The sequence below is a fragment of the Oncorhynchus tshawytscha genome, unplaced genomic scaffold (assembly GCF_018296145.1).
Source record: "Oncorhynchus tshawytscha isolate Ot180627B unplaced genomic scaffold, Otsh_v2.0 Un_contig_10590_pilon_pilon, whole genome shotgun sequence".
Taxonomy (NCBI): domain Eukaryota; kingdom Metazoa; phylum Chordata; class Actinopteri; order Salmoniformes; family Salmonidae; genus Oncorhynchus; species Oncorhynchus tshawytscha.
This window is the reverse complement of record NW_024608896.1, coordinates 65,424-72,103: the sequence shown is the minus strand read 5'-3', so window position 1 is coordinate 72,103 and position 6,680 is coordinate 65,424. Positions and strand designations below refer to the sequence as shown.

General features: G+C 44.1%; 1 long non-coding RNA gene across 1 annotated transcript; it reads right to left on the bottom strand.

Moving 5' to 3' along the window:
• Positions 1-5,241: 5,241 nt before the first annotated feature.
• Positions 5,242-5,621, bottom strand: LOC121843939. Its single transcript, XR_006081806.1, has 2 exons — positions 5,460-5,621; positions 5,242-5,279 (listed from the first exon to the last, which is right to left on the bottom strand). It is a non-coding gene; the product is annotated as an uncharacterized LOC121843939 (long non-coding RNA).
• Positions 5,622-6,680: the final 1,059 nt, after the last annotated feature.

Sequence of the window (6,680 nt, the reverse complement as noted above, 5' to 3'; positions counted from 1 at the left end):
AAGATAATAGGGTTAGATAATGTGTGTTCGTTGCTAAATAATGTAGTTTGCTGCTAGATAATGGATTTAGATCATGTGTGTTTGTTACTAAATAATGTGGATGTTGTTAGATAATGTGGATGTGTTGCTCGATAATGTAGTTTGCTGCTAGATAATGGATTTAGATCATGTGTGTTTGTTACTAGATAATGTGGATGTTGTCAGATAATGTGGATTTGTTGCTCGATAATGACGTTTCCACTCTCTCACTTCAGTATCTTAACTAGTTATTTACAGATTATCTCATTTTGCTCTTTTGTAGCTTTGGCAACCATGTGTGTGTTTTCTATCCCAGTTCGCTCCTCTCCCTGTAGGCTTTACAGATGCTACCCCCCCCCTTGGCTGCAATCCTTCTAATTTAGTGTACCCTGCGCGCACAACCCATGAGTCATTCCTGGCCTCCGGCAGCGGTTTAACCTGCCGATCTGCGGTCAAGAACACAGAGTTCATCTCAGCCTATGCTGCCCTTCAGTCCCTAGACTTTTTGGCCCTGACGGAGACATGGATCACCCCAGAGAACACTGCTACTTCAGCTGCTCTCTCTTCATCTGACTACCTTTTCTCTCATAGTCTGAGAACATCTGGTCGTGGCTGTGGTGGAACAGGGTTACTCATTTCTCCTAACTGGAGATTTTCTCTTTTCTCCCTCCTCACCTGTCCATCTCCTCATTTGAGTTCCATGCTGTCACTGTCTGTTGTCCACTTCAAGCTTAACATTATTGTCATCTATCACCCAGGTGCCCTTAGAGAGTTCCTCAATGAGCTTTACACCTTGATAATTTAATTTCTTGACTATGGCTCACCGCTCTTCGTACTGGGCGGTTCAACCTCCTAACGTCTGCCTTCGCTTCATTTCTTTACAACTCTTTCTTTCCCCTCTTTGTCTCTTCTGTTCTCACTCTTTCCCAGTCCCTAGAGGCTGTTTGTCTACTAATCTTTCCCTTTTGTCTCTTCTGTTCTCACTCTTTCCCAGTCCCTAGAGGCTGTTTGTCTACTAATCTTTCCTCTCTTTGTCTCTTCTGTTCTCACTCTTTCCCAGTCCCTAGAGGCTGTTTGTCTACTAATCTTTCCTCTCTTTGTCTTTCCTCTCTTTGTCTCTTCTGTTCTCACTCTTTCCCAGTCCCTAGAGGCTGTTTGTCTACTAATCTTTCCTCCTTTTGTCTCTTCTGTTCTCTTTTCCCAGTCCCTAGAGGCTGTTTGTCTACTAATCTTTCCTCTTTTGTCTCTTCTGTTCTCACTCTTTCCCAGTCCCTAGAGGCTGTTTGTCTACTAATCTTTCCTCTCTTTGTCTCTTCTGTTCTCACTCTTTCCCAGTCCCTAGAGGCTGTTTGTCTACTAATCTTTCCTCTCTTTGTCTCTTCTGTTCTCACTCTTTCCCAGTCCCTAGAGGCTGTTTGTCTACTAATCTTTCCTCTCTTTGTCTCTTCTGTTCTCACTCTTTCCCAGTCCCTAGAGGCTGTTTGTCTACTAATCTTTCCTCTCTTTGTCTCTTCTGTTCTCACTCTTTCCCAGTCCCTAGAGGCTGTTTGTCTACTAATCTTTCCCTCTTTGTCTCTTCTGTTCTCACTCTTTCCCAGTCCCTAGAGGCTGTTTGTCTACTAATCTTTCCTCTCTTTGTCTCTTCTGTTCTCACTCTTTCCCAGTCCCTAGAGGCTGTTTGTCTACTAATCTTTCCCCTCTTTGTCTCTTCTGTTCTCACTCTTTCCCAGTCCCTAGAGGCTGTTTGTCTACTAATCTTTCCCCTCTTTGTCTCTTCTGTTCTCACTCTTTCCCAGTCCCTAGAGGCTGTTTGTCTACTAATCTTTCCCTTCTTTGTCTCTTCTGTTCTCACTCTTTCCCAGTCCCTAGAGGCTGTTTGTCTACTAATCTTTCCTCTCTTTGTCTCTTCTGTTCTCACTCTTTCCCAGTCCCTAGAGGCTGTTTGTCTACTAATCTTTCCTCTCTTTGTCTCTTCTGTTCTCACTCTTTCCCAGTCCCTAGAGGCTGTTTGTCTACTAATCTTTCCCTTTGTCTCTTTGTCTCTTCTGTTCTCACTCTTTCCCAGTCCCTAGAGGCTGTTTGTCTACTAATCTTTCCTCTCTTTGTCTCTTCTGTTCTCACTCTTTCCCAGTCCCTAGAGGCTGTTTGTCTACTAATCTTTCCCCTCTTTGTCTCTTCTGTTCTCACTCTTTCCCAGTCCCTAGAGGCTGTTTGTCTACTAATCTTTCCTCTCTTTGTCTCTTCTGTTCTCACTCTTTCCCAGTCCCTAGAGGCTGTTTGTCTACTAATCTTTCCTCTCTTTGTCTCTTCTGTTCTCACTCTTTCCCAGTCCCTAGAGGCTGTTTGTCTACTAATCTTTCCCCTCTTTGTCTCTTCTGTTCTCACTCTTTCCCAGTCCCTAGAGGCTGTTTGTCTACTAATCTTTCCTCTCTTTGTCTCTTCTGTTCTCACTCTTTCCCAGTCCCTAGAGGCTGTTTGTCTACTAATCTTTCCTCTCTTTGTCTCTTCTGTTCTCACTCTTTCCCAGTCCCTAGAGGCTGTTTGTCTACTAATCTTTCCTCTCTTTGTCTCTTCTGTTCTCACTCTTTCCCAGTCCCTAGAGGCTGTTTGTCTACTAATCTTTCCTCTCTTTGTCTCTTCTGTTCTCACTCTTTCCCAGTCCCTAGAGGCTGTTTGTCTACTAATCTTTCCCTCTTTGTCTCTTCTGTTCTCACTCTTTCCCAGTCCCTAGAGGCTGTTTGTTACTAATCTTTCCCCTCTTTGTCTCTTCTGTTCTCAATCCCTTGTTTGTCCTAATCTCTTTTTGTCTCTTCTGTTCTCACTCTTTCCCAGTCCCTAGAGGCTGTTTGTCTACTAATCTTTCCTCTCTTTGTCTCTTCTGTTCTCACTCTTTCCCAGTCCCTAGAGGCTGTTTGTCTACTAATCTTTCCCTTTCCTCTCTTTGTCTCTTCTGTTCTCACTCTTTCCCAGTCCCTAGAGGCTGTTTGTCTACTAATCTTTCCCCTCTTTGTCTCTTCTGTTCTCACTCTTTCCCAGTCCCTAGAGGCTGTTTGTCTACTAATCTTTCCCTTTCCTCTCTTTGTCTCTTTTGTCTGTCTCTTCTCACTCTTTCCCAGTCCCTAGAGGCTGTTTGTCTACTAATCTTTCCTCTCTTTGTCTCTTCTGTTCTCACTCTTTCCCAGTCCCTAGAGGCTGTTTGTCTACTAATCTTTCCTCTCTTTGTCTCTTCTGTTCTCACTCTTTCCAGTCCCTAGAGGCTGTTTGTCTACTAATCTTTCCTCTCTTTGTCTCTTCTGTTCTCACTCTTTCCCAGTCCCTAGAGGCTGTTTGTCTACTAATCTTTCCTCTCTTTGTCTCTTCTGTTCTCACTCTTTCCCAGTCCCTAGAGGCTGTTTGTCTACTAATCTTTCCCCTCTTTGTCTCTTCTGTTCTCACTCTTTCCCAGTCCCTAGAGGCTGTTTGTCTACTAATCTTTCCTCTCTTTGTCTCTTCTGTTCTCACTCTTTCCCAGTCCCTAGAGGCTGTTTGTCTACTAATCTTTCCTCTCTTTGTCTCTTCTGTTCTCACTCTTTCCCAGTCCCTAGAGGCTGTTTGTCTACTAATCTTTCCTCTCTTTGTCTCTTCTGTTCTCACTCTTTCCCAGTCCCTAGAGGCTGTTTGTCTACTAATCTTTCCCCTCTTTGTCTCTTCTGTTCTCACTCTTTCCCAGTCCCTAGAGGCTGTTTGTCTACTAATCTTTCCTCCTTTTGTCTCTTCTGAAAGTCTTGTCTCTTCTGTTCTTGTCTACTAATCTTTCCTCTCTTTCCCAGTCCCCTAGAGGCTGTTTGTCTACTAATCTTTCCTCTCTTTGTCTCTTCTGTTCTCACTCTTTCCCAGTCCCTAGAGGCTGTTTGTCTACTAATCTTTCCTCTCTTTGTCTCTTCTGTTCTCACTCTTTCCCAGTCCCTAGAGGCTGTTTGTCTACTAATCTTTCCTCTCTTTGTCTCTTCTGTTCTCACTCTTTCCCAGTTCTCACCCCCAGTCCCTAGGCTGTTTGTCTACTAATCTTTCCTCTCTTTGTCTCTTCTGTTCTCACTCTTTCCCAGTCCCTAGAGGCTGTTTGTCTACTAATCTTTCCTCTCTTTGTCTCTTCTGTTCTCACTCTTTCCCAGTCCCTAGAGGCTGTTTGTCTACTAATCTTTCCTCTCTTTGTCTCTTCTGTTCTCACTCTTTCCCAGTCCCTAGAGGCTGTTTGTCTACTAATCTTTCCTCTCTTTGTCTCTTCTGTTCTCACTCCCTAGAGGCTGTTTGTCTACTAATCTTTCCTCTCTTTGTCTCTTCTGTTCTCACTCTTTCCCAGTCCCTAGAGGCTGTTTGTCTACTAATCTTTCCTCTCCTCTCTTTGTCTCTTCTGTTTGTCTCAATCTTTCCTTCTCCTTCTGTTCCCACTAGAGGCTGTTTGTCTACTAATCTTTCCTCTCTTTGTCTCTTCTGTTCTCACTCTTTCCCAGTCCCTAGAGGCTGTTTGTCTACTAATCTTTCCTCTCTTTGTCTCTTCTGTTCTCACTCTTTCCCAGTCCCTAGAGGCTGTTTGTCTACTAATCTTTCCTCTCTCTTTGTCTCTTCTGTTCTCACTTTTCCCAGTCCCTAGAGGCTGTTTGTCTACTAATCTTTCCTCTCTTTGTCTCTTCTGTTCTCACTCTTTCCCAGTCCCTAGAGGCTGTTTGTCTACTAATCTTTCCTCTCTTTGTCTCTTCTGTTCTCACTCTTTCCCAGTCCCTAGAGGCTGTTTGTCTACTAATCTTTCCTCTCTTTGTCTCTTCTGTTCTCTTTCCCAGTCCCTAGAGGCTGTTCTCTTTCCTCTCTTTGTCTCTTCTGTTCTCACTCTTTCCCAGTCCCTAGAGGCTGTTTGTCTACTAATCTTTCCTCTCTTTGTCTCTTCTGTTCTCACTCTTTCCCAGTCCCTAGAGGCTGTTTGTCTACTAATCTTTCCTCTCTTTGTCTCTTCTGTTCTCACTCTTTCCCAGTCCCTAGAGGCTGTTTGTCTACTAATCTTTCCTCTCTTTGTCTCTTCTGTTCTCACTCTTTCCCAGTCCCTAGAGGCTGTTTGTCTACTAATCTTTCCTCTCTTTGTCTCTTCTGTTCTCACTCTTTCCCAGTCCCTAGAGGCTGTTTGTCTACTAATCTTTCCTCTCTTTGTCTCTTCTGTTCTCACTCTTTCCCAGTCCCTAGAGGCTGTTTGTCTACTAATCTTTCCTCTCTTTGTCTCTTCTGTTCTCACTCTTTCCCAGTCCCTAGAGGCTGTTTGTCTACTAATCTTTCCTCTTTTGTCTCTTCTGTTCTCACTCTTTCCCAGTTCCCTCTTTGTCTCTTCTGTTCTCACTCTTTCCCAGTCCCTAGAGGCTGTTTGTCTACTAATCTTTCCTCTCTTTGTCTCTTCTGTTCTCACTCTTTGTTCTCACCTTTCCCAGTCCCTAGAGGCTGTTTGTCTACTAATCTTTCCTCTCTTTGTCTCTTCTGTTCTCACTCTTTCCCAGTCCCTAGAGGCTGTTTGTCTACTAATCTTTCCTCTCTTTGTCTCTTCTGTTCTCACTCTTTCCCAGTCCCTAGAGGCTGTTTGTCTACTAATCTTTCCTCTCTTTGTCTCTTTGTTCTCTCTTTCCCAGTCCCTGAGGCTGTTTGTCTACTAATCTTTCCTCTCTTTGTCTCTTCTGTTCTCACTCTTTCCCAGTCCCTAGAGGCTGTTTGTCTACTAATCTTTCCTCTCTTTGTCTCTTCTGTTCTCACTCTTTCCCAGTCCACTAGAGGCTGTTTTGTCTACTAATCTTTCCTCTCTTTGTCTCTTCTGTTCTCACTCTTTCCCAGTCCCTAGAGGCTGTTTGTCTACTAATCTTTCCTCTCTTTGTCTCTTCTGTTCTCACTCTTTCCCAGTCCCTAGAGGCTGTTTGTCTACTAATCTTTCCTCTCTTTGTCTCTTCTGTTCTCACTCTTTCCCAGTCCCTAGAGGCTGTTTGTCTACTAATCTTTCCCCTCTTTGTCTCTTCTGTTCTCACTCTTTCCCAGTCCCTAGAGGCTGTTTGTCTACTAATCTTTCCTCTCTTTGTCTCTTCTGTTCTCACTCTTTCCCAGTCCCTAGAGGCTGTTTGTCTACTAATCTTTCCCCTCTTTGTCTCTTCTGTTCTCACTCTTTCCCAGTCCCTAGAGGCTGTTTGTCTACTAATCTTTCCTCTCTTTGTCTCTTCTGTTCTCACTCTTTCCCAGTCCCTAGAGGCTGTTTGTCTACTAATCTTTCCTCTCTTTGTCTCTTCTGTTCTCACTCTTTCCCAGTCCCTAGAGGCTGTTTGTCTACTAATCTTTCCTCTCTTTGTCTCTTCTGTTCTCACTCTTTCCCAGTCCCTAGAGGCTGTTTGTCTACTAATCTTTCCTCTCTTTGTCTCTTCTGTTCTCACTCTTTCCCAGTCCCTAGAGGCTGTTTGTCTACTAATCTTTCCTCTCTTTGTCTCTTCTGTTCTCACTCTTTCCCAGTCCCTAGAGGCTGTTTGTCTACTAATCTTTCCTCTCTTTGTCTCTTCTGTTCTCACTCTTTCCCAGTCCCTAGAGGCTGTTTGTCTACTAATCTTTCCGCATCCTATGACTCGCAATGTCCCCTTTCCTCCTGGTCGGCTTGGTCGCCCATCTCTGGA